Here is a 9,360-nt window from a genome sequence, read left to right on the forward strand (position 1 = left end):
GAGGAGATTAAGGGGGGACATGATCAACATGTACAAATATATAAGGGGTCCATATAGGGAACTTGGTGTCGAGTTATTCACTTTACAGTCAACAAAGAGGACAAGGGGGCACTCTTTACGTCTAGAGGAAAAGAGATTTCATCTCCAAAAGGGAAAGGTTTCTTCACAGTAAGAGCTGTGAAAATGTGGAATAGACTCCCTGCAGAGGTGGTTATAGCCAGCTCGGTGGATTGCTTTAAGAAAGGCCTGGATTATTTCCTAATGCCACGTACACACGTAGCCGACAATCCGCCGGACTGTCCCCCGGACTTTCCGAACGGGTTTTCCGAACGGGCTACTTGCGGGGGGATTGTCCGGCGGACTTGAGTTTGCCGGACTTTTCCACCCGATCGTTTGATCGTATGTACGCGGCATAAGTGTACATAATATAACTGGGTGCTAACATTTATAGGTAAGGTTGATCCGGGGAAAATCCGATTGCCTCTCGGGGGATCAGGAAGGAATTTTTTCCCCTGCTTTAGCAAATTGGATCATGCTCTGCTGGGGTTTTTTCCTTCCTCTGGATCAACTGTGGGTATAGAATTGGGTATATGGGTTGGTATGATATTTATTATATATATATATATATATATATATATATATATATATATATATATATATATATATATATATATATATATATATATAATATATAATATTTTTTGTGGTTGAACTGGATGGACTTGTGTCTTTTTTTCAACCTGACTAACTGTGTATTTATGTAACTATGAATGGACAGTGGTCTCAGTAATCCCCATGCTTTGCTTTTACTATTCTTGTTCCTGAGGCAGGTTGGGCAAGAACCAACATATTTCTGGGTCTGAGGCGTTTGGCGGTTCTGAGGTATTATAAATTTTTGTGATCCGTGAAGATCAGTATTGGGTCTGCTGCTCCCTCCAAGAGATACCGCCATTCCTCCAGGGCCGATTTGATTACCAAAAGCTCTCGGTCCCCCACATCATAGTCCCTTTCTGACGGCCCCAATTTCTTTGAGAAGAAAGCCACAAGGTGCATTAGAGACTTAGGTCCTTGGCGTTAGGACAGGATGGCCCCCACATCGCTTTCTGGGCCATCCACTTCCAGGATGTAGGAAAATGCAGAATCGGGATGCTTCAGTATCAGAGCAGAGGTAAATAGACCCTTAGACCCTTTAATTTGTCAAATGCAACTTTAGCTGCCTCAGTCCATTGAAAACGGTTGTTTCTTGGTAAGTAGAGTGATGGGTGTAAAGATACCAGAGAAGTTTTTAATAAATTTCCTGTAAAAGTTGGAAACCCAGATGAAGCGTTGTACCCCTTTCTTATCGGTTGGAGGTGGCCAGGACATTAGAGCTGAGACCTTTTGAGGATCCATTGTCATACCTCCAGTTGAGATTACCAACCCCAAAAAGTGAATGGTCTGCCGTTCAAATTCACATTTCTCGGTCTCAGCATAGAGTCCGTTTTGATAAAAAGTATACCATGCTAAGTGCTAAAAAATGACATACAGGTAATAAATGATACACTGGTAACAATTAATAAAATTAATCAAACAGTCCCCAGTGAAAAAAAGGTGCTTGTGTTAGTGAAGCAATATCCAGTGCTGTGACTTGAATAATAGATGGATGATTCCATGCTTAAGTGCTTTAAATGGGGTGCCCCCCTAATAGATGTGCACTTACCCCTGGGAGTGGGCCAACTATCGCTAGTTTGGTCAAATGCGCATGTGGGACGACCCCTAGGGATATCTTCTGGACTGATGATTGGCAGCGATGAATGTTCCTCATATAAATAGATATAATAGAAAAAGCCTCATTGCTCAGTACCGTTGATGAGAGCTTTTTATTCCAAAAAATATAAAGGTATTAAACTCACATGTATAACTGTCTAATGAACAGTAGGTATAAGCAAATCCATGCAATCTGCCTGGTTAGTTCATGCAGCTGCTGGCTCAGTGAAGGCTTGATTTCCGGATTGAATGTGTGGGCGGAAGTGTCATGATAACGTGACTCAACCTATGCATTTCGGCCTATCGGATTGGCCGTCCTCACGACGTCCGTAACTTCCTTCGTGTCCACTTTCTGCTTGTCGAAAAACATCCAGGAAATCATGGTACACGGATGGAACGAGATCTTGGGATTCGAACACAGGTTTTGACTGGGGCTGTATGGAGGAGGATCTTCAGGCTATTATGGAGACAGTAAATAGAAAAACCTCTAATTATGCGATTTTTTTTTTTTTTTTTTTTTTTTAAGGAAACAGAAGTCAATGTATTTAAAATTAATGTATTCATTTATAGCCCCATGTATCCATACCCAAGACAGAAAGGCCCCAGGGCCTCTAGTATGTGCCAGGGCTTTTTGTTCCCCAGGAGGTGATTCGTTTCACCCCCGGAGACATTCTGTGTCAGTGGTTTTTGTCCTTGCAACCAACTATTGTCCATTTTGGACTTTGGTTTGGTTGGCACATCGCGATCAGCGCATTTTGTTTGATGCTTCTTTTGATATGCTTATCATTCCAACATAAATATTTTTTAAAATAATATTTTTTCATCTAATACGGCCACATGGCAGTGGTCCCCTATAACAGGAGTCGTCAACCTTCTGCAGCCGGGCCGCGGGTGCGGGCAGCCAGCAAGAGACATATTCGGTTGCCGGCATGAGAGAGCTGGGTGGATAGAAGAAGCGAGTGGGCGGGCAAGCAGAGATAATATCATCTCTCTCCGCCCCCCGCATCACCACTCTTCTGCCCTCACAGCCAGTGTTCTAGCTCGGTGTCGGAGGTGCGGCAGGGAGCAGAGAGTTGGCAGCATCTCACTGCCCTCCCCGCCTCACCGCTCTCCTGTGGCTTCTCGCTGTGAGAAAACTAAGATTGCTTTTTCAGCAGCACAGATTCCCCACTCCCCGGGCAGCTAATCAGGAATGGCAGAGCAACCAGAGAGTGACAGCTGAAGCAGTCCCAGACCATGCCTTCTGCCAGGTGAGACCCACTGTAGAATGAGGAGGGAGACACCCTGCTACATCCAGAAGGGCGATCCCATAGAGATGTGACGTCATCAGTGACAGGTGAGCTGTGTGTGGGAGTACATGTGAGGTGTGCTGGGACTTATAGTTCACCCCCTCAGCTGTCTGCCTGACATACCACAAGGGCACTCCACTCACTCCGCATCTGGTGACGGGCAACGTGGCAGGTGGCGTGGCAAGGGGCATTCCAGTTCTGGTGACAGGCAACGTGGCATGGCAAGTGACAATCCACATCTTGTGGCAGGTAGCAAGGCAGATGATGTGGCAAGTGACATTCCGCATCTGGTGGCAGGCGACGGTGGCAAGTGACACACTCGAGGCTCCCACTGATTCTACATTATGGTGAGTTGAACTATTTCATTTATTACTACAATGTAATAATAGAAACAATGTGCTTCAATCACCCTGACACCATATCAAGCATGGTGTCGGGATGATTGAAGCGCTAACACCAGCCATTGCCCACAAAAAATCGGGACCCCCCCACCCCCCCCCGTCCTTGCCACAATTTTCTTCCACGCAACTGGTCCCCGGTGCCAAAAAGGTTGGGCAGACTGTATATGTGGCCTTAATTATGCCTTGTGGTTTACCTCCCCCCCTCCTTTTTTCCTCTTTTCCCTCTCCACCTCCTTTTTTTTTTTTTTTTCCTGGTCATAAGATCTGTGGTGGCTTCGCACCGAGATTGTCCTTGGTTATCCGGGGTCATTCTCGGTAGAGATATTTTCCCACTGGCATTTTTATTTTATTTGTTTTTGGTGTTACTGCCAATTTTTCATCTTATGTGACTACTTTCCTATTTTCATGGATAGGTATATCCTGGGGACAGGATTCATGCGTCACGACCGGAGCATTTTTTTTCGTGACTGGACATGCTGTGGTAGTCTTACCGCGTCATCATGCATCCTGTCTGGGTCGCCTATTGGCGATCAGGCATGATGCTAAGCATTTCTGCCACTGCCAATGATGACGCAGCACGTTATTATGTGCCCTCTCATCGCGCATCACGTGGGGCATCGTTATGACACTCGGAACATCTTTTTTTAAAAGGACACCAAGGACGGCAAATGGCGCCATTCCTCCTCCTCAACTGAAGAGCTGCAAGAGCACTTAACGGGGGAGCTATGTATGGTGACTATTTTGGAGAGTGGAGTTTTTCTATATGGTAAGTCTTTGTTGTGTGTGTGTGTATATGTATGTATATATGTATGTGTATATATGTATGTATATATATATATATATATATATATATATATATATATATATATATATATATATATGTGTATGTGTATGTGTGTGTGTGTGTGTGTATGTGTATGTGTATATATATGTATATGTATATATGTATATATGTATGTATATATATATATATATATATATATATATATATATATATATATATATATATATATATATATATATATATATATATATATATATATATATATATAAATTTATATTTATTCCCATGCTCCTTAATCGCCTTACAATAATAACATTTTATAATTTTTTTTTTATATAGTACCCTGAAAACTTGGGTTTTTAAGTGCCCTTTTTGGATTCATTTTATCCGGTCTTCCTGTATGGGATACATTAGGGGCACAGTCTCTATTGTGCTTGTCAAGACTAATTCTCCTGTTTTGGACACCATGTGGAATGCATCTGCCATTTGATATCTATTTAAGTAAGTCTTTTTGTATACTATTAAGAGTTGCATTATTGTATATGAAATATGATCTGTTTTGGAAATTTCCAAATACGATATGCACTAAATTAACTCTTTTTGATCTATCTTAGATAGTGGTACAATATCCCTGATGAAGATTGTATTCATAATTATTATCGAAACACGTTGGATTAACCGCTCTTTTGTCCATCACCACCAGTTGTCCTGGGGGTCCCTGGATCTTATAACAGATAGTATCACTTTCTCAAATGTTTTTAACATTTAGATTTGTGTATTGGATGTTTCTATGAATTATGAATTGTTTATATATACAGTGGTGTGAAAAAGTGTTTGCCCCCTTCCTCATTTCCTGTTCCTTTGCATGTTTGTCACACTTAAGTGTTTCGGAACATCAAACCAATTTAAACAATAGTCAAGGACAACACAAGTAAACACAAAATGCAATTTGTAAATGAAGGTGTTTATTATTAAAGGTGAAAAAAAATCCAAACCATCATGGCCCTGTGTGAAAAAGTGATTGCCCCCTAAACCTAATAACTGGTTGGGCCACCCTTAACAGCAACAACTGCAACCAAGCGTTTGCGATAACGTGCAATGAGGCTTTTACAGCGTCCGGGAGGAATTTTGGCCCACTCATCTTTGCAGAATTGTCCTAATTCAGTTACATTAGAGGGTTTTCGAGCATGAACGGCCTTTTTAAGGTCATACCACAACATCTCAATAGGATTCAGGTCAGGACTTTGGCTAGGCCACTCCAAAGTCTTCATTTTGTTTTTCTTCAGCCATTCGGTGGTGGACTTGCTGGTGTGTTTAGGATCATTGTCCTGCTGCAGAACCCAAGTTCGTTTCAGCTTGAGTACACGAACAGATGGTCGGACATTCTCCTTCAGGATCTCTTGGTAGACAGCAGAATTCATAGTTCCTTTTATCACGGCAAGTCTTCCAGGTCCTGAAGCAGCAAAACAGCCCCAGACCATCACACTACCACCACCATATTTTACTGTTGGTATAATGTTCTTTTTATGAAATGCAGTGTTCCTTCTACGCCAGATATACTTGGACACACACCTTCCAAAGAGTTCCACTTTTGTCTCATCGGTCCACAGAATGTTGTCCCAAAAGTCTTGGGGATCATCAAGATGTGTTGTGGAGAAATTGAGACGAGCTTTGATGTTGTTTTTGCTCAGCAGTGGTTTTCTCCTTGGAACTCTGCCATGCAGGCCATTTTTGCCCAGTCTTTTCCTGATGGTGGAGGCATGAACGCTGACCTTAACTGAGGCAAGTGAGGCCTGCAGTTCCTTGGACGTTGTTGTGGGGTCTTTTGTGACCCCTTGGATGAGTCGTCGCTGCGCTCTTGGGGTAATTTTGGGCGGTCGGCCACTCCTGGGAAGGTTCACCACTGTTCCATGTCTTCGCCATTTGTGGATAATGGCTCTCACTGTGGTTCGCTGTATTCCCAAAGCTTTGGAAATGGCTTTATAACCCTTTCCAGACTGATAGATCTCAATTACTTTCTTTCTCAATTGTTCCTGAATTTCTTTGGGTCTCGGCATGATGTGTAGCTTTTAAGGATCTTCTGGTGGACCTTACTGTGTCAAGCAGCTCCTATTTAAGTGATGCCTTGATTGTGAACAGGTGTGGCAATAATCGGGCCTGGGTGTGGCTAGAGAAATTAAACTCAGGTGTGGACAACCACAGTTATAGTATGTTTTAACAAGGGGGCAATCACTTTTTCACACCACTGTATATTAATTTTTTGTACAATAAATTCATTTTTAATACATTGACTTCTCTTGCCTTAAAAATCCCATAATTAGAGGTTTTTCTATTTTCTATTGTAGCACTGACCCCTGAAGGAGAGGCTGGTTTTAATGGGCTTACCGTTACCTTCTGCACATCGATTTGCGTCTAGGGGTTTCCCATGGTAGATGGCCCAAAAGCTACAGAGACTAATGACAGATCCACTTAAAAGGATTTTTTATTTGCAAAAAACGTAGTTAACAGTCTCTCAGTATAGGATCAGAGGGTTTAGGTTAAAAGTCCAGGTACTATTAGTGTCAAAATCAGTAATAAAGAACTTTCTTACTTTGAGTAAAATCCAGAGAATAGTCATTCAAAGCTGGATTCTCACCCTAGTTGGATAGTCCTTCTCTCACCAGGCCTAGCAGCCAACAGGGTGCTTAAATCAGGAACAAGTCTCTGCCACAGACTTTGTTATAGAACATGTAGGAATAAGTCTCTGCCACTAGTAATGGACAAACTTCCGACGGAACGTTTCGCAAACGCGGACCGTGAACGTGGCCAAAAGTTTGCGGAGATTGCGGTTCGCGGCAGACCCCATTGACTTTAATGGCAGGCAAACCTTAAAACCTCCAGGTCATATTTTCAGCCCCTCCCTCTGCCCAGCCCTTACCCCCACCTATGCAGGGCTCCACTGCTGTGGTCCGAAGGTGCCAGTCCAGTGCTGATCCTCAGCCATGGTGCTGTCACTGCCTGCTGATTGGCATCTCCACTGCTATCTCCCTCACTGTCTGAAACCAGCACCGCCATAGAGACTGAGCACTGAGACCAGCACCGTGATAGAGAGCACTGAGACCAGCACCGTGATAGAGAGCACTGAGACCAGCACCGTGATAGAGAGCGCTGAGACCAGCACCGTGATAGAGAGCGCTGAGACCAGCACCGTGATAGAGAGCGCTGAGACCAGCACCGTGATAGAGAGCGCTGACACCAGCACCGTGATAGAGAGCAATGACTCCAGCACAGTGATAGAGAGCACTGACACCACACCAGCACCGAGATAGAGCACTGACACTAGCACCGATAACAACAACTCGCTGCGGGACCCAAAAATATGACAACACTCAACCTCTTCAAACAGGAGGGTATGGGCATATAGTACTGTGTGCTTTTTTTGTACAAGGAAGTGAGCCAAAGGTAGAAAAAAAGGTTCCGTGTGCTAGATTAAATAAATCGTTTATAGAGTTATGCATATACATGGTCTACTGGTCACATGTGTTGAATTCCTCCGAGATCCATGCCTCATTCATTTTTATAAATGTGAGGTAGTCAACACTGTTGTGAGCTAGGCAAGTGCGCTTATCGGTCACGATCCCCCCTGCTGCGCTGAGCGTCCTTTTGGACAGGACACTGGACGAGGGGCAAGCTAACAGTTCCATTGCAAATTGGGCAAGCTCTGGTCAGAGGTCAAGCCTGCCCACCCAGTAGTACAGGGGTTCATCACTTCTCAGAGTGTCTGTCATGGTTATGCAATAGTTTGTCTGCTTACCTGTTCGCATGTGTTCACCTAGAGACCAGCCGACCCTCACCTGTCTGCTTTTGTAATCCATCCTCTGGCATGGCTCCACCCTAGCTCCTATCAGGGAGCTCTATATTAGCCTGTGCACTGCAGGCCAACACTGCTGATCAACCTTTGTGTGTTAGCTTCCTGTTACCTGCCGTGTGCTTTTCTGTTGTTTCCCGTTACCGACTTTGGCGTGTCCTTGACTATCCCTGTTTGCCTGTGATCCTGACCCTTTGGCGTGTCCCTGACTATTCCTGTCTGCTTGTGGCCCCGACCTTGGCTTTGTCCCTCACCATTCCTATCCTCCTGTTGCCTTCTGTGGGTGTGAGCTGGGGGTCGCGACCTGGAGCCAGTTGCAGCCAAGTCCATCCTCACCACTAGAGGCGCTGGTGAACACCTGCTGGCTCTTAGACTCCGCGCCCCAGGGAATCTTACGCTCTAACCCCAGTGGGATCTGTCCCCCGTCTGCAGCAGTCAGCCGTAGGGTCCACAACCTTGTGGTGCACTCACTCCTGATCCCTACGGTGTGCATCTGTCACCTCGCCTCAAGGTGACCTGACAGCGTCCACATCGACCGTTAACCCGATGTAGTCGGGTCAGGCGTTCCCTGATGCTGGATCTGGATGAGACCTGTCGATGGGTCAGCTGAAAGAATGATCTCATATCAGAAGTCACCAACACATCTTCAAACCGCCCTCTTCTTGCAGGCGCTGTTGGATTGGTACCCGCAACTCTTTCTCTGGGAGCGGGAATTCCTCCTCTGCCAGCGCACGCAAAAGCAGAATGCAGCATTTCTCGAAGCAAGGCCTGGAAGTGCTCCATTCTGACAGCCCTCTGTGATGGTGGTAACATTTCCGCCATTTTGTGTTTGTACCGGGGGTCTAAGTACATTGCCACCCAGTACTGATCCTTGACCTTTATGCTTTTATACGGGGGTCCCTGTTAAAACACTGGAGCATGAAGGCCCCCATTTACACTAAACTGAAAGCGGTGTGGTGGCCTGGCTCCTGCTCATCATCCAGGATAATGTCGTCCTCCTCGTTCTCCTCTCTCCATCCACAGACAACAGGGATCCCAGAAAGGTTTAGAGCATGCTCTTCTTGTTCCTCCTCATCCGCCCCGACACCATCCTCCTCTGACTCCTCTTCAGACTCCTGTTGTTCACTTGTCTCAGAGTAGCCCCCCCTGGGAATTCATCCAGCATTGCGACTTCCTCATCTTCCTGCTCCTCCACGGCTTGATCAATGACATGACGCAATGCACGCTCCATAAAGAAGGCATAAGGTATGATGTCACTGATGGCGCCATGGCTGCAACTGATCAGTTTGGTGA

This window comes from Lithobates pipiens, unplaced genomic scaffold, assembly GCF_037356315.1.
Source record: "Lithobates pipiens isolate NorthernLeopardFrog02 unplaced genomic scaffold, aLitPip1_a1.2 Scaffold_28, whole genome shotgun sequence".
In the NCBI taxonomy this organism is placed as follows: Eukaryota; Metazoa; Chordata; class Amphibia; order Anura; family Ranidae; genus Lithobates; species Lithobates pipiens.